The sequence below is a fragment of the Zingiber officinale genome, chromosome 1A (assembly GCF_018446385.1).
Source record: "Zingiber officinale cultivar Zhangliang chromosome 1A, Zo_v1.1, whole genome shotgun sequence".
Lineage (NCBI taxonomy): Eukaryota > Viridiplantae > Streptophyta > Magnoliopsida > Zingiberales > Zingiberaceae > Zingiber > Zingiber officinale.
In genome coordinates this window covers 13,299,379-13,319,095 of record NC_055987.1, presented here as the reverse complement: position 1 = coordinate 13,319,095, position 19,717 = coordinate 13,299,379, and the positions used below count along the sequence as shown (strand labels likewise).

Below are 19,717 nucleotides of genomic sequence, written 5' to 3'. Positions count from 1 at the left end.
AATTTAAAATTATTTCGTAGGGTTATTTTTGCAAAATTTATTTTTTGTGAAACTTTCTCATGTTCTCTATCTAAGAAAGTATTTTTGGAATTTTTTGACCGTTGGTGAATTTTCTATGAATTATTTATCCAAATGCAAACTTTTAATATTAAATATTCTCGAAAAGTTATTTTTTGAAAACTTCCTTTTTTTGCAAAGCTACTTGCTATATCATCCTTGTGCAGAAAAATATTTTATTTCTACTTAAAGTATTTTTTAAAAAAAAATACTCAGAAATTTTTTCAAGATTTTGCGAGCTTAAAAACTATTTTTAAGAATTTTTTCAAAAATACATCCTTGTGTAGAAAATATTTTATTTCTGCTTAAATTAATTTAATAATTTAGTAAAAAAAATTTATAGCCTTGATTATGTATGTTTTACCACTATAAAAATTTTCAAAATTTTTCTAAGATTGAAAATATTTTTCCAAATTTTTTTTTTCAAAAATGGTTTATAAATTATAAAAATCGACATTTTCGAACTTTAAACTTAATGATTTTTTTTCTAGATGATAATCACCTTATTTTTATCCCTTAGATTCGGTTTGAATTTTATTTCAAGTTATTTTCATGGCATACCCTATTTTTAATGTGATCAAAGGGGGAGATTTAGAGATTAAGTCTAGGGGGAGGGTACTTTTTTTTTTTTTTTTGAAAATCATGCACTTGCAATTTTTTGTTAATTGGTTTTGGTTTACCCTAACTTGACTTGGGGTTACTCATATCAAAAAGAGAGAGATTGTAAGTACCCCGTGGTAGTTTTAATGTGATCAACCAAGTCAAGTTAGGTCCTATTGTGGTTTGATGTCATGTGTCTGAGTGTGCAGAAACTTAGGAGCACAGGAGATCGAGCGAAAGACGCAGCTAGCGAGAAGGGCGACACGGGTTCGGTGAGTCGAGGGACGAGGCGATGTGGAAGAGTATGTTGTCGGACGAGAAGGAGGCACGCAGTGTTTCCGAGGGATGAGAAGCCGGAATGGAGGGTTGCTCGAGAAGACGGAAAATGAGTTCGGTTGAGCCCTATTTCGGACGGCCGAAATCATCAAACCGAGTGAAGCCGAAGCAGAAGACCTAGACGAAAAGTCAACTTCAGGTTGACTGGAGTCCGGGTGCCCAGAGCTATTCCAGACTCCCGGAGTCCGGGCACCCGGAGCTTCTCCGAGCGTCCGGACTAGTTTGGTCCAGCGGGACACCTTGGCGACGCGCCCCTTTGCGAAAGTAGTCCGGGGCCCGGAACCCTTCCAGGCGCCCGGACCAGAGATTTTATCTAGATCCGTTGCGATGTGATCCGTTGCGATGCGATCCGTTGCGACGTGGATAAAATTTTATCCACGTAATAGCGCCTGGAACCCTTCGAGACGTCCCGATTAGGGCTATAAATACAGTCCTGATCCCAGTAGTTAAACACAACATTTGTAAACGTTCTACTTTCAGTTTAGCTTTGTAATTGAGTGTTTTAACTGCTGTAAGATGCTTCTCCGCCTGAAGGAGACTTTAGTGGGCTTTCAACGTTTTGGATTAGCAATCTTCTTATTGCAAACCAAGTAAAATCTCTGTGTCTCTTTCTCTTATTAACTTGCTTGTTATTTCCTTTTTATACAAGTGTTTATGTTGATAAAGCTATAAGTCGAGAAAGGTGTTCGATTTTTGTATTTCAGGCTATTCACCCCCCTCTAGTCAGCCGCAAGGGACTAACAAAAACAAGTGTCAAAATAAATCTTCCTTTCCCACTCGAGTATTTCAATCTTTAATTTTATCTGCTTTCTTAGACATGTACCGTATTGCTAAATCATTCATAGCTATTGGTAGCATGCAAAAGTAGCATCACTATAAATAAATAAAACAGTTGAAAGTCTTAAGGGTATTAGATTAGGATTGTATATATATCAACCCATGGATCTCACACAATGAGTTGGGATTCAACTACTCATTTTCCAAGTAGTCACTTTAGCACACGTGGTATGAAACACATGGTGTGATATGTTCCTTCCTCTTTGGAAATGTATATCATAATAAAATATTCACATCATGCAGATCTTAGTTCAAGTGTGTCTCAACACTTAATTTGAGTTGTCTCCTCATTTATCCTCCAACATGTATCAATATAACGAAAAACTCTGATTTGGCTATTAAGCAAGTTTAATGGATTGTGCGAAAATCCATTTTGATTATAATAAAAAATTTATGAAGTAATCTCATCTTAGTAATATATTTACTAAGGCAACATAGGTATGGATTTGTTCACAACAAAATCAATATTGTCTCATCTATCTCTGCATGTTTCTTAGCATCAGAGGCGATTGCTCGTGTGAGAGAAACAATCTCAACTTGTCAAATATACCTTTAATGTGCAAATAAATGACTCATAAAGTAAATTTGTACACATAATGCATAATAAAACATTATTATAATAATGAGCACGATGTCTTAAATACTTATGTGTTCAGTTACAATCACATCCTACACAATCGAGATCTAACATGATTTATAAATATGTCTCTTGGTATTAGCTTAGTAAGAGGATCGGTCACCATCATTCGCGTAGGCATGTATTTCAAAATCACCTCCTGCTTTTCAACTATATCTCTAATAATGTTGTACTTCGTGTCGAAATGTTTGGTTTTTTCATGTTATTTAGGGTCTTTTGTATAAGCAATTGTTGATTGATTATCGCAATAAACTGTTACCGCTCCCACTGGATTGGTTACTACACTCAAATGACTTATGAATCTTTTCAACCAAACACTTTCTTACACTACAGAAGCACATGTCACAAATTCTGCTCGTGGATAGAGACACATGATTGTTTCTTGCTTCTCCAAGATATGCATCCACCATTTACCAAAAAAGCATATCCTGAGGTGGATTTACGTTCATTTAAATCACCACCCCAGTTTGCATATGTGTATCCCATTAGTGTTAGATCCTTTCCTTAATAACATAGGAAATAATTTATAGTGCCTTTTAGGTATTTCAAAATTCTTTTAACTGCACTCTAGTGTCTTCTTCTTGGATTAAATTGATACCTACTGACCAAACTAGAGCTGTCAAATGAGTCAACAGGTGGCGGGGCGGGGCGGGTCGGCCCGTGATGGGGCTAGCCAGCCCAGGGCGAGCCAGCCATTTGGCGGGGCAAGGCGGGTCGACCCGTCATCTTAAAGGGTTGGGAAATCCCCAACCCAACCCAATTCAAGACGAGTTGTGGGTTAGGTGGGTCAACCGCCTATAAAAAAATTTAAAAAAAACAAAAAAAGTTTCATATCTTCAACGTTTTACTTCGAAAAGATTTCATCAATCAAATATATCCCGAAACAGATATTCTAAAGGTAAATGGACATAAACGAGTACATATGTTCGATGAAAAGTATTATTTTTTATTTCAAAATTATAACAAAGAAAGATAATAAATTGACATAAAACTTAGCTTAGATGTGTTTCTCAACCTGCGGGCCAACTCAAGCCTATGCCCATCATGGGCCTAAGCAGGTCGGCCCGCGGCGGTCGTGGGCTGATAAAATTCCAACCCAGCCTACTTAAATTGTTTGGCGGGGTGGGCTAACTCGACGAACCCAACCCAAATTGACGGCTCTAGACCAGACCCATAACATAACAAATATCAAGACGAGAACACATCATTGCATACATCAAACTTCCAACTGCACTAGAATATGGCACTTTAGACATCTCATGGATTTGTTCAACAGTGTTTGGGCACATCTCACGACTTAAGTTCTCACCTTTGGCCACAACATTATCAATGGGCTTGCAATTTTACATTCTAAATTGCTTTAGAACCTATTTAATATAAGATTCTTCAGACAATACAAGAAGTCTCTTAGAACGATCTCTGTGAATTTTAACACTTAGAATGTAATTTGCTTCACCCATGTCCTTCATTTCAAAATTCGAGGACAACCACTTCTTAATAGTTTCGATATACTTTGTCATTTCCCGCTAACAATATGTCATCAACATTAAGAGATAGAATTACAAACTTTTTATTAAATCTTTTCACATAAACACAATGATCTTCATCAATCATAATAAAATCATATGAGATCATTACTTTGTGAAATCTCAAATACCATTGTCTAGAAGACTGCTTAAGACCATAAGTTGATCTATTCAATTTACAAACTTTATTTTCTTGACCTTTAATTATAAAACCTACGGGCTATTTCATGTAGATTTCTTCCTTAAGTTCTCCATTGACAAAAGCAGTCTTTACATCCATTTGATATAATTCTAAATCCAAATTAATAACTATGGCCAACAACAGACAAATAGAAGTAAATCTCACTACTGGCGAAAAAAGTTTCTTCATAATCAATACCCTCTTGTTGAGTATAACCCTTTACCACTAGTCGAGCCTTATACCTCTCTATTGTTCCATCAACCTTTCGCTTAATATTAAGAACTCATTTGTTTCCAATAGTTTTACAACCATGTGGAATTTCAACTAGTTTCCAAACATTGTTTGATTTCATTGAATCCATTTCTTCTTCCATTGCATTCAACCATTTGTCCCTCAAAGGACAAGATCCTCGTCTACGTTTTTAGGCTCTTCTTCATCAATTGAAGATATGATATAAGTATGCCCAACAATCTCATAATGACATTTAGGCATACCTTTCCTATTACTTTTCCGAATTTGAGGATTAGATGAATCAACATGATCCGGATTACTCCTCCTCATATCATAAGAATCATCGTGATCAGAATTATTCCCATTAGGATTGCTCTCACTCGGATCAAATGAATCACTATGATCAGGATTTCTCCCACTGGAATCAAACAATAACTCATCCACTTGAGCTTTTGATGATTCATGTGGCAACAACCCGTTATCTGAATCGGATAACCCAAATAAAGGTTCATTCCCCTTTATCATCTCTCTTAGAAAAATCATTCTCCAAAAATTTTACATTTCATGATTTAATCTCAGTAATGCTTCCATCATCTTGTTCACCAATGAACACGTAACCCTTAGAATGCTCAGAGTATCTGATCAAAATACATTTCTTTCCTTGAGGACCCTACTTTCTGTATTTACTTGTAGAATCATAAATATAAGCAGTTGATCTCCAAGTTACTGGTCCGGTTTCCGACCCGTCCAAAGTTCATATGGCGTTGAAGGAACTGACTTTAAAGGTACCTTGTTCAGGATATAGATCGCAGCTAATAAAGCATCTCTCCAAAGGGAAATAGACAAATTAGCTTATGTCATCATGGACCTCGTCATATCTAACAATGTTCTATTCCTTCTCTCAACAACACCATTTTAATCAATTGTCTAATTATGCCATTTTCATTACACAGATCCTTAAATTGATTTGATAGATATTCACGTTCTCTATCAATTCTCAAAGCCTTTACTGTCTTATGCATTTGATTTTCCACTTCATTTACATAGCGTCTAAAACATTCCAATGCTTCAGATTTATGTAAAATCAAATATACATGACCATAACGAGTGAAATCTTCTATAAATGTAATGAAGTAAGAAGCTCCATATCTAGCCCTCACACTCATTGGACCACATATATCTGAATGAATCAATTGCAAAGGAAATTATGCCCTAATTGTTTTTCCAAATGGTTTTTATATCATTTTACCAGCAAGACAATGCTCGCAATTAGACAAATCAACTTTAGAAAGAGAACCTAATAGTCCTACTTTTATTAGCCGATTCATCCTCTCTTGCCCAATGTGACCTAATTTAGAATGCCAAATATAAGCATCCACATTTGCATTACTAGATGTCCACAACCATAATATATAGTGTTATAGTAGATACGAACTAAATTACTACTAAAGTTCAAACTGAATCCTAATCCCAAAAGAACAACAGATACTAGATTTCGTCGAATTTTTGGTACATAGAGGACATCATGTGAGATAAAAGTTCATCCTACATGCAACTCAAGTTTGCAAGTATCAATGCCTTTGACTTCAACTTTAGCATTATTTCCTAGATATATCCATCTTGTGCCACAAGGAACTCGGTGAAAATCTATAAACGTTTCACAATCTCTAATCACATGGTCTGTTGCTCCTAAGTCTAGAATCCGCACAGGATAGGATTCAGTTAGTAAAACAGTACTAGAAACACATATAGTACTCACAAAAGTGTTAGTAAGTGCTACCTTTTTAGGCTCAAGGCACTCACGAGTGAAATGACCAAATACTTGGTAATTGTAGCACTTTATTTTGCTCTTATCTTTCTTTTTCCCAAACCTCTTACGCTTATTCTTTTGGTTTGGCTTGAAATTGTTCTTCTTGAACCCTTCCACAACATTCTTCCCTTTCTTATTTTTCTTCCCGCTCTTAAAGCGTTTAAAGCCCAAAGCTTTCTTGGAACTAGATTCAGCCACAAAAGAACTTGATATGGACTTAGCAGCACCAAGCCGCTCATCCTCAAGTTCAACATGGCGAGCAGCATTAGAGAAAGTCTTAATGCTATTGCTATCATTGTCAGTCAGATTAACTTTCAGATGCTCCCACTTGTCAGGAAGAGAACGGTTCAAAGTTTGATCCTGTTGCTCATCAGAGAGCATATGACCAGCTGATTTCAATTCACGTATCATGTTTGACATAATTCATAAATGTTGTTTGATGCTCTGGTCAACTGGTTTCTTGTAAGTGTCAAACTTGGTAGTCAATTGCCTCAAATGGGTGACTGTAGTACCTCCGTACTTCTCCCTTAAGTACACCTAAATGTCATGAGCAGTAGGATGCTGCTCACATTCATAGATGAGATCATCAATTACAGAGCTAACTAAAATAGCACGAGAAGTGGAATCTTTCTTTTTTCATACCTGATAAGCTTCTTGATCTCTCCTCTTTTGAGCATTGTTCCCGACACTGGGACTTGCATGATTTGGTTGATACCCTCTAAGGCACTTTGCTCATCAAGCACATAGCAGATCATTGATCCGCTTTGGTTAAGTATTTCATCAATTATGCTCTTCCAACATCCAAGCAGAGAATCTTGTAGAATTTGAACTATATCATCATGTTCAAAATAATGATCCAAATATATAAGATATAATCATTTCTCCTCCCAAACTTTAAGATGTTGAGGTATCGTGTGCATATAATCCATTTCATAATGCTTAAACATATGCAACTTTGCTATTCTTTCCGGGGACACTTTGGACTTTAGCTGCTCCCCGGAGGATGCTAAGAGTTTATTTAATTCTAGTCATATCTATACTATGGGGAAAAAAATGTATTAGATTGGACACAAAACCAACCCTTAATGTCTATTTAATCGAATATAAGCCAAAACGCAATTAATTGAATCAATAGATCATAAAGTTTAATTCCAATTAAACCCGTGAATTAATTGAAACATAATATTTCATAGTTGTTGCAGCATGCAATATTTCACTTCCCATTACAATATAACACCTGTGAATTAATAATTCTAATCAATTGCAACATATTTAAAAACAACGTTTATTTTTTTTTTTGGAAAAAACAAAAAAACATGGATCCAAAAAGTTAATAAAAAATATGCCTTTAACATACAATAATTAAAACCCGTTATTTTGCTTGTACTGCCGAATCACGAAACCTCAAGTTTCATTTTTTTTTTCTCGCCATTACCAGTGTCGTTTCGTCTTCTCTGCCGCCAGCATCTACGCCTTTCACCCATCGGCCAATATCGGAGACAAACCCCATGACATTCTCTACTGCACTCAATGCTCAAAGATAGCCGTCGATCGCGACTGCTCCCAGCGATGGCAGCAATCGCGACTCGTGATTGCATCTAGTGAAGGCGACATATCACAACACTTGGGGACGACAACTGTAACGGTTCTAGTAGCGAAATCAAGTGCAGAATGTTTTAAAGATTTCAACACAAAGCCCTTTTTTTCATAGGAAATTAGTAATGGGAAAACATAATCTGTGTTCAGAAATCAACATGCTCATGGCATCCTCTTGCAATCAGTAATGGGAAACACGCATATGAACATGCATATCATCCGAATCAACCAAAATGCATTTCAATGTATCAAAATCGAGTTAGAAATTCAACTAATTAATTCTTTAATACCAATGACGGAAAATTATCTTGGAAATCGAATAAAACACCATTCGTTTTAGAATCGTTTGTAGTTGATTTACTAACCTTTCGTCTAGTGAAATTGATGCCTCAATGGTTCGATACCGATTACGAGCGGAAAGGAATCAATTCCCATAATCCAGATGCTTAAATTGTGATATGATGCTTTGCTTAAAAAAAAATGAAGTTACTGAGAGAAAAAACTCTTGCTCTGTTTTTTTTCCGTATCTCCCTATATACATGCAAGTGGGACCAAAAGAGGTTATCAAAAATAAAACCACTCCTTCCAAAACATTCAAATTCTAATATTTGAATGCAATCGGGTTGAGTCGGGTTAGTCCTTATGGGCGACCCATTTAGCCAATAACCTTTTTTTCTTACAATATCCCTTTAACTAGGCTTTCTAGAGTATCACCTTGAAACGGAGGTCAATTCTCAACGAGGGAAGTTAATTAGAGTTTGATGGGTTTTCCCCAACTTAATGTTAGAAAACGACTTGTAGATTATATGATCGGGGGCCCTCGGGCATCCCTTTAATCGGACTTTCTAGAGTTACTTCTTGACTTAATGGCGTTGGAACTGGGTGTTGACTCTCTAGTGCGATCTTCGTGGGGTTGTGTCAGACTTTGGTTAGAATCCCTACAAGAGTGTAAGCAAGGAGTTCAGAGATGAACAATTCACAGGACATTAACTAGTATCATAGTGGAATCGAAATCCTAGAATCTATCATCCACCAATCCAACTTCACCTCCTTCTGTGTTCACTTATGCTCACACGCTTTCCCTCTCTCTACTCTCTCTTTCCTCCTCTCTTTCTCTTCTCTCAACAACTCTCTCTCTTTATCAAACGCTCATGAATCAACTTTCAATTGTCTAGATAATTCTCCATACGAAATCAACTAGTGTTTAATCAACAGTCTATGTGGTTCGATATCTTTTTATTACTGATGACGTGGTCATGCACTTGCGGTTGTATAATTAGTTTTTGGCGCCGTTGCCGATGACTGTTTCTGATTAACATTAGTTGATTAGCATATGATTTACTCTAAATATTTTTTCTTTTCTTTTTGTTTTTAAATTCCACATTTATTTTTTTAAAACCAATCCAAAATTTGTTGGATGCCTTCATTACTTTATATCTTTTATATCCATGTGCTAGGTTATGATTACTCCCTATGTCTGATTATTTTATTGTAATTGTTTCAGGTGAGACCAGGACCGGTGCAACTTAATGCAACGTATAATTTAAATGACAAGCAAAATGAGAACATCTGTAGAGTTTGTGGTAGCTCATTCCATTCAGCTGCTATATATCAGTTCTTCCAAAAAAAAACTGCTAGCTCCAAAATGGAACTTTAGTACTTATTCCAACCTCAATATCAAGACATATATGATTCAGTTCCTAGTACTTCTAGCTATGACTAGGGAGATCAACAAACTCAGAACTTTCAACTCCAACATACTTTTGAGCAAAATTACAACCGCGGCAACATATCCCTGACCCACCTCAATACTACAATTAAGATTAAATGGATCATCAAAATTTTGATTATAATTGCATACAAAATGTCGAGCAATCTTCTCAAGTAAATTATAGTCTGACAGAATTTCAAGATGATTCGCTGTTAAATGAACCACATCAATTTCAGCAAGGTGAGCCAACTCACTAGGAAGGACTCTAAGGCTTAAAAACTCCATCTCCGTCAAATGATGACAACATTTCAAGAATTAGAAGAGCTCATGGTGCAACGAGGGATCTTGTTTCTCCGATCCCTCGGCAAGTTAATGTCTCAAGTCCAAATTTGGAGTTCCAGTTAAATGATGTTTTGGAGGGGATGGATGGTAAAGTTGATGGTGATTCTGCTTATGATTTTGCGGCTTTACAGGACTCCTCTACTGTTTTGCATGGCAATAATATATTAGATGATACTCCAGACATTGATATGACCTTTGATGTATGTTCAACCAACCTTGTTGGGATTATAGATGAGGCAGATGATGATATTAGAGTGCAACCCTCTGAGTGGGAAGTAATGGATAGCTGGAGACCCAGAACTAGATACTCCCACTTTTGCATATGCCTCACTTTCTTCTAAACAAGGTCTCACCATCAACTATAATAATTGCACTCTTGGCCTGGATACTTCAACTGTACCTTCTCCAACCTCCCGAGAGAATCTTCAAAGAGAAGAAGAAAGAGAGAGTGGTTCCTCACAATATATTTCTCATGATGAAAGCTCCCTCCGCATTATGGGCCATTAGCAAGAAAGTCCGGAGATATCTTACTCCAGCAAGATCGCGATTTAAGTGAACCAAATAAGAGGTCGAGTTAGCGCTTCTCAAGAGGCAACCCAAATTCTTTCTTATTTTCATTTAAGATTTTCTTTACTTTACTTTTTCCTTAACCTAATCCCTCTATTTGGTTTTTCTTGTCTATCTTCTTTTTGTAGGATTCAAGGTTGTGGAGGAATGAGAATACCAAATAGAGAAGTATCTTCAGTACAAATGTCTCAACTATTTAGAGTTCATCACTTGATAACTTCTCTAACTTCAAAACCTCTTCTATATTACATTCCTAGTTTTCATTGGAACAATGAAAAATTTAAATCTGGGAGTTCAATTTAATTTTTTCTCATATTTCATTACATTCCTTTTCGCATAATAAAAAAAATTTTTGGATGCATCATACATCACGTTATGATTGTTTGTTCCTTAATACAAAATTACTAGCATACTTGTTCTAGATTTCATGCAGTTTATTGTTACTTATGATGTTAGTATATTTAGTGATCTATCTTTTTCTATCTATGTTAGCATAAAATGAGAAATGTTTTTATGGTAAGAGTTAAAGTATTGGCCTTATTTTGGGATCTCCCCACACTTTGTCTAGTTTTGATGATAGATAATTCTGAAAATAGTCATAATTTATAGAACTTGATTAGTACTAGTGTTTCCTTAGTGATTTTTCAAACTATATTTTGATTTCTGGATGAGACTCGAATTATGTCAACTCATTTGAAAAAAATCAAAATATCCCTACATTTGCATTCATGTGCATGTGTTCAAGTGTTGCACCTTGCAATCACTTAGAGAAAAAAATGAAAAAAAATGAATAAGGGATATAAAAAAATAATTATCATGAGTGGAACCTAGTGAATTATCTCTTTGAGACTGAGTTAGGCTATTAGAGAAATAGCTGTTATGTTTCTCTTGATATCGAGCACGCCTTTGAGACCCTGGGTAGATTGAGAATGATGAACCATGCGAGTGGCAGGTAAAGCATAAGGATCATGGTCTTATGACGACTTGACTAGGCTTAGGGATTGAAACTTGAAAAATTTAGACCACTATTTACACTGAGCCTGAAGAACTATTTCTTAGACCATATTCAAACAACTTTTGTATCTTGCTCACTAATGAAATCATTTGATAGGATTAGACTGACTCGCTAGAGATTATGATACACTATTTAACCACATGAATCTAAATTACAGGTTTTTGCTTGAGGACAAGCAAAGGTTTAAGTCGGAGGTGTGGTGTGCGTCGATTATATATAGCATTGTTTAACGCACATCTACTTATATTTTATGAGTATAATATATTTTTGTTGCACCATATTTCATTATTATGTCATACTTCCATTCTATTTGTTCGGAGATCTACTTTTTTGCTTGTTTTTATTGACAGAACACAAATTAGAATGAAAATGGAACAAAAGCACATATTGAAGCAACTTGTGATGATCTAGCAACTAGGTCATTCCCTTGGCACGGTCGTGTGCCCTCTCCCGAAGCAGAACAGGGGCAGGTCGTGCCCTAGAAGCACGGTCGTGCCTCAATCAGCAGTTGTCCAAGGGCGTGCATGTAAAACCACATGGATGTGCCCCCTTCCAGAGCAAGGCTCGAGTCGTGCCTTCTGGCACGGTCATGCCCCCCATTTCCAGGGAAGCACAGGGCTCGGTCATGCCAAGAGGCACGGCCGCCTCCTTGCCAGAGAAGAACAAGGGGCAGGCTGTGTTGTTTCACACGGTTGTGCCCCTCACCCTTGTGGCACCATATGCCACGATCATGCCTCCAGGCGCGGCCGTGTGGTGGAGAACACGAAGGAGTCGTGCCCCCTGCTATAAAAAGGGATTTTTTTTCCCTTTTCACTCATCTTGGGTTTAGGGTTTCACCCTCATTCCTAGGGAAGGGTTCTCCCCTCTTTGAGGAACCCTAGGGCTTCCATCTTCACCGATCCACCCAATCCGTCCACCTCCGAAGCTAGAACTTCATCCGAGGAGACCGAGAACCCATTGATAAGCATTCCTCCCTTCTTTATCTTGTATTTTGATTGTAGGATGCTTTATTTCTCGTCTTTTGGTTGTATTTCCTACGCAATGGAGTAGATTACCTGGATTATAGGAGTAGGGAGTAATTATAATGCGATGTTGATGTATGAACTATGTATTTGGTCATTTCTTTGTTCAATGATATATGTTATAGCCTGGTTCTATTGTGTTGTGCCTTGTATATGTTTGACGAAATGTGTGTGAGGTCAATACACTTAGATGTAGAGAATCGATCACTGTGTAGAGGAAGTACTTTGGATTGTATGACTAGGGGCTTTGTGACAGAAGGTATCTCTTTAACCGGACTTTCTAGAGTATCACCTTGAAACGGAAGTCAATTCTCTACAAAGGAAATTAATTAGAGTTTGATGAGTTTTCCCCAACTTAATGTTAGGAAGTAACTTGTGTAATCTAGAGATTGTATGACTGGGTCCCGTGACAGATGGTATCCCTTTAACCAGACTTTCTAGATTACCTCTTCTACTTAATATTATTAATCTACCGTTAGGAAGCACATTAGACAACTGTAGAGATTGTATGACCGGGGCTATCCTTTTAACTGGACTTTCTAGAGTTGCTTCCTTACTTAATGGCATTAGAACTGAGTGTTGACTCTCCGATATGATCTTCGCAAGGTTGTGTCAGACTTTGGTTAAAATTCCTACAAGAGTGTATGTAAGGAGTTCAGGAGATAAATAATTCATTGAGGCATTAACTAGTATCACAGTAAATTCAAAACCCTATAATCTATCATCCACCAATCCAACTTCACCTCCTTCTGTGTTCACTTGTGCTCACACTCTTTCCCTCTCTCTACTCTCTCTTTCCTCCTCTCTTTCTCTTCTCTCAACAACTCTCTCTCTTTCTCAAGCGCTCGTGAACCAACTTTTGATTTTCTAGACAATTCACCATGCGAAATCAACTAGTACTTAATCAACAGTCCCTGTGGTTCGATATCTTTTTATTACTGACGATATGGTCGTGCACTTGTGACTGTACAACATTACCTAACCAAAGATCACATAACTGTAGATATTGTGAGCTTTGTGACAATTGGGCATTGATGCTTGATTGAAGATCATATGGTTAAAAACTTCTGACTTAACAGCCAAAACAATCCCTTGATTGATATGGGTCAAGCACACCTTTTTTGTCATATATCATTAGGATTCCCCATCTAAGAAGTGTAATATTGAGTTTGGTTCATTTTACAACGAATATGTATGAAATGTCATGATGTATTTGCATTGTCGCTTCTTATTTATAAACTTGTCTACCTTTTGTTGGATTCTTCTAGCAGACTCTTGTATCAATTTTATCAAGAATCCTACTCTTACATTTTCCTTTGCAAATCAACCCAAGGCTAGTGGAGGACTTTGAATCAGGTTGTTAAGCTCATTGCTACTTTGTTTCTCTTAGACACAATGAATACTAGAATTGAATCTTTAAGGTGTCCTTTTTTAAATCTTTTCTGTTTTTACTATTTTGATGACCATGTGCTTATTATGTTTCAACATGCTGTATTTCCTTTTGCAACTATGAGATATTTTGTACTGTTCAAATATTATACTCTGTGTTTCATTTGTTAATGATATCCCATGATGTTGAGTGTCAATGAGCTTTGAATGTTGAGCTTCGACTGTTGTCTATCATTCCAGAGCACAATCCCTTGACCAGGTCAAGGCCATTTATCAGAGTGGTCATCCTCAGTCATGAGAAGGGAACTCACTCGTGGTGTGACATGAAGTTAAAAACTTTGGTATGAAAATTGGCTTCCAATCGACATTTTGAATTTTTAAGCTAAGAAGTACCAAATTCTACCTAGCTCTCCTTCCCTCTCCAAAAAATCAATCATCCATATTGACTAAGCCATTCGTTACTTCAGAGACTTACTTCAAATGGCTACAAAAGCAGAAGAATTAATAGAATGAAAGTGTGTCTTTTGAGCATGCAGGTGTTACCTTCCATCATTAAGTTTCACAGTAGCTAGAGCACCATCATCTGAACCTATATATTGCTTCCCTTTCATTAACCGACAAGAAATTCCCAGACTATCAGCCAAAACCTACAACACATAATATTTTAATTTAACAAACTGAGGTAAAGACTAAAACCAAGAAATCTAGCAACAAATTTAAAATTTTAGAGGCTAATTGCCCATTTTAGCAAGCTATGCATTTTTATGTCAATTTAGCTTCTGCTTGCTCACAATTCATGTCTATGATAGGAAATAAAAATTTTAAAAAATAATTTATCAGATTGTTCCTCAAGGAATCTACAGCGTCATATGACAAGGAAACATTTTTATTTTTTAGGGAATAGCCAAATAATAAATTTTCATTTATCCATATAAAAAGTGCTAGAACAAATTTGAACATCAAAAAGTCAACATCAGATCTGCGATACTAAAATTGTATGAGAGTAAGATTCCCACTAAATTTTGTGGTTCATCTTACACAAGCTAAATTGAGAGGCAACTAATGAACCAATTGAAGGACAAGATCATAACAGTAGAGAAATAGTGTTTTGTTATTGTTATAGAAAGGAGATTAATCAAAACCCATGAAAATGTAGCCTCTAAGTCCAATTAATAATCAAAATTATAGGTATGGGGAGTCTATTATTTAGACAGTCCCACTCAAGCTAGAGCATAGATATGCATGCTCTTTTTGTTACACAAATACAAACAAAGGCCTTCTTTTCGCACTATTACAAGCCAATTAAGGGGCTGCGTAAAAAATCATAATTTATAATTCAAATGAAGTATATGTTATGAAGCATGCCGATCGTTTTGGATACAAAATATCAAGTGAAATGGCAATCAACTTTAATGTGTGTAGTGCATTCATAAACCATTAGACTACTTAAAACGTAAATGGCTGCTTGATTATCAAATGTATATTCAGTAGTTTAGTGCTTACAAATTTGAGATCGTCAAGTAAAGACTTAAAATAAATCATTGCACAGATTTTGGATATCCTTTCTCAATATTCTACTTCTCACTAAATTGAGATATAACAGTGTTGCTGTTTGTCATGTTACCAAATTGCCTCGAGATATATACAAAATTCTGAAGCAACCCTTCTATAAATAATAGATTTCAACATAATCAACAAAAAATACTTCAATATTTAGATTGTCATACTCCTTATAAAATAAATCTATCATTGAAGGAGAGACTTGGCACAATGGTAAAGTTGTTGCCCTAAAGGTCACAGGTTCGAATCCTGGAAACAGCCTCTTGCAAAAAGCAAGGAAAGGCTGCGTACAATGGATCCTTCGCCAGGACCCCGCATGGCGGGAACTTCATGCACCGGGCTGCCCTAAATTGAACATCTTTTAATATACTACTAAATTCTTAATATTGCATCCCAGTAGCACCTTTTAGTCTTTTGTGAGAAATGAGCTACAACACCAATTACTAAATATCTATGATTCCCATCAATTTCTATTAAAAAAAATGGCATCAAGATAATTGTCAAATTACAATTCTGATAGTGCCATCAGACAAAAACTAAATTATCTGGTTTTCTTCACTTATAACAAACTTTGTAGTAATCGCTTCACAAAACATTTCAAACCACGTTCAAGGAATTATTTGTAGGTTCCTCTGTATGAACTTCTCCAGAAAGATTGTCAACTGAAAAAAAAATTGATATCTATCTGAAACATTCATTAAAATAAGCGAATTGAGAAGAGCAATAAGAGAGAATGCTCAAAGTAATCAACACCATAAATCTGAGTGCAAATTTTGGCAACTAATTTTGTCAAGTCAAACAACAAACACCCAACAACAAGGAGTTGTGCACCACAAGAAAGAGAAACAAGCTCCTTAATCTTTGTCATAGCAAAGCACAAATCTTGATATCCATTGTCGATTTTTAGCAAGGAACTTAATGGCTTTGTATGCAAGTAGACTCAAAAGCAATTGTTACTTTTGCAGGAAATGAGATGAGTAATAAATAGATTCCATAAGTGAGGAATTATTTTTACCTTCCTAGATAACTAACCATGGTATTCCATTAACACAAGTTTTAGGTGTACTTAGCTAATCTTTTATTGCAAATTAAGATATATTTGCAACTATACACAGTAAAGCTAAGACAATTTCTTATAAAGCTATTAAAAAGATTAAAAGGCAAAGAGACGCTAACCTTGAACATTAAAGCACGATGACGGGCTAAACCGACCGTCAGATGTCCAAGGGGAAGCACAATGCTTCCAGTAGTCGATATTAAATAGTGTCTAAGATTCTGATATGATTTCAACATGCTTTCAGGATCAGAAACTTTTCCACCCATATAGTGAGCTACTATAAAGGCAACCTTCTGCACCAAGAGACCACCTGATGAATCTGAAGAATCAGCCCCTAACTTTTTAGCCATTAGTAACACTTTCTGTTCAAGTTTGGAAAGGTCAGCATCTTCTTTTTTGTTTACCAATGCAGCTTCCCAACCAATATTGTCAGAGATTGGTATTTGTTGCAAATACATAAGGGAAGGCATTTCCAAAAATGTTGACCCAATTGAAGCAGGATAAAGATCATAGAAACCATCCAAGATCTTGTCGTCATAATCAAGAACATTATAACTCTGTCAATGATAACGAAATCAGAAATGTCAATGATAGTAAAAGCTGAAAATGGATGATAGCAGTTGCATCACTAGGCACACATAAACACTAGCAAGAAATCAGTATAGCTGAAGAATATTTGCTTGCAATGATCAGAAAAATGCAATCATAGGGTGAAAAGTTCCATGAAAAAAAATAAATTAGACTAGCCACAGATAGTGGTATAAAGTACATTGGTTTACACTGATCACACAACACACAAACGAGATTCTAACACATATGAGCACCAAATAAATGGAACCGGGAGTTACAAAAGTGAAATTAGGATATAAAATTTTTATAACATGGTCATGCAAACTAAATCATGCTAGAGCATAGATATACCCGACTTAATACATAAATTTGAAAAAAAAAAAAAAAAAAAAAGAGCTGCTAAAGGTATCAAACGAAGATATGGAAAATGACAGATTATGGGGAAAAGAAAAATTATAATTCTGGTATTTACTCTAAAAGTGAGAAATGGAAAATTGGAGAAAGTCAGCATGGGAGAAGATGCTAAAAGGGAATAACATTCTGATATTGGCATTGCTAAGAGAAAAAAAAAATTAAAAAGAAGCAACTGTTGGAAAAGATTAAGGGTAAAATCCATTATCAGGTCCATTACAACTTAAAAGAAAGCAAACAAGGCAAGGATTTGGAAAAAGATAAAGATTCAACAATTACTCCTTCAGAAGACAGAGGAAGAAGATATGTTGGGAGAGAAAGAGAGAGAGATTAATTTTCCTTTAATTTTGCAACTAATAAATAAAATGACGGATGAAAAAGAAACTAGCAACAAAGGAGAAGTGTTGGAATTCTCAAAAAAACAAATGTTGTTGAAAAAGTTTTCAGAGATAGGAAAAAGGAAGGAGAGTTATTGGATTCTCAAGGGGAACTTTAGTACCATGTCTAGAATTTGGAGGGAGAATGAAATCCAACACATGGTTGAAATCTCCTTCAATATTTAAGCTCAGTCCAACTCAGTTGTAAAGGCATCTTAAACTGTAAAACTATAGGCTTAAATTTGTGCAAATAAACTATTGAGTAAGGTAATTTGCAATAAAACCCTAACAATATCTTGTGCTGATGATTGGAAATTCAACAGTGGTGATAGATATAAAATATGATGGTCATAGCAAACCGCACATGTCATTCACCTCAGTAACAGATTCATTGTTGCAATAGACGTCACATTTGAAACCTAAAAGTTTAGGACTTGAACATTTTAATTAGGAAGAACATAGTTTCCCTGTTAAAGAAAAGCCCATTACTCATCACTAGCTGATCAATATGGATGAAAATTCAATAGTGGGTGGAATTCATACTAATCATCAAGGACAACAAAGCATTGCTAGAGTGAGACCAAATAAAAAAGTTTAACTTGAATAAGAACTAAAGACAATAAGACAAATTGATTCATAAATCTTAGACTGGCTACCCAACAAGAACGATTCTGAAGTGTCAAATAAGAGCCTTGAAGCATAACGAAATAGAAAACGTCAACAAATAAATAAAAAAAATAAACAAATAATAAGAACGCTATAACGGTGGCATGCAATTCTGAAACATTTAACGATGCGCAAACAGATAGAGCATGAGTAATTAGAGAGAACATAATGAGACAAGAAAGCTCGTAGAAATTAACCCAGTATCGATAAGAAAGGATTTCCGGTGGGGAGTTCTCCGGTGGGCAGGAACCCAGACTAATCTGCTTCACAGCCTCGATCTGGGCCGCCTCCGGATCCTCTCTTGCGCTAAGCTCAAGAGCGAGCTGGATTTGGTACTCCTCGTCCATTTCCTGGTCCGTAGGCTTGCTCGACTCGGAATCTTCAGCAGGTGAATTAGATAGCTCTTCGGAAGCGACCAAGGAAACCGCACTCGGCAATTCCCTCTGATCCACTCTCTGCCCGATAGCAAACGACGAGGAAGAGGAGGAAGAAGAGGAGGGAGGGGTAATGGCTTGCCTACCAGAGACCGAATTCAACCAGTTACTGAATCCGGATAAGGGCTTCTGTTCGGGTTGAGAGTGGGGTGCCTTGGCGCCGGTGGCAGAGGGGCAGACTTTGATCGGGGAGGAGGAAGGCGAGGGCGATGCTTCCCCGTCTTCCGAGTGACTCGGCACGATATGGAGCTTCTTGAGGAGGTTCTTCATCGTACACAAGGCACGACTCCTCTCATCCCCAACTCACTCCTTCTTCAGTCCCCTTCTCCTTCTCAATTCGATCCTCAATCAGGCCTTGTTCATCTCCCCGATTGTAGCCGGCGGTGGGCGATGGCTATGCCGAATCCCTCATTGGATCTCCGCTTTCTTTTAATCGGTTGCTCGCTTTCCCGGTCGAGTGGGGAAGGAGGATGACAGCGTCAGCAGCAGACGACGAAAGGGGGAAAGCAGTAAGCGCCGCGGACATCAAAAGATGATGACTCTGCCGACGACGACAAAGTGGACGAGGGTGATGCGTTACGTACGCATTCCACTACCGGCTGTGCCATTGGATATGCAAGTGGGATCTCTTTCACTGAAAAGGTACGAAATCGCGTGCGACAATCATAGTGGTGGCGACGTTCAAGAATTAGGATATTATGTATTCATCCCTGGGGATTAAGTGCTTTGAACGATGGATCACCGTTGCATGCGTGACATGACGGGCCCAGGGACGGATCCGACGT

General features: G+C 36.8%; 1 pseudogene; it reads right to left on the bottom strand.

Annotated features, from left to right (window-relative positions):
* The window catches only part of LOC122019503, a 35,496-nt pseudogene extending 16,027 nt beyond the window's left edge, over positions 1-19,469 (bottom strand).
* Between the last annotated feature and the right edge of the window lie 248 nt (positions 19,470-19,717).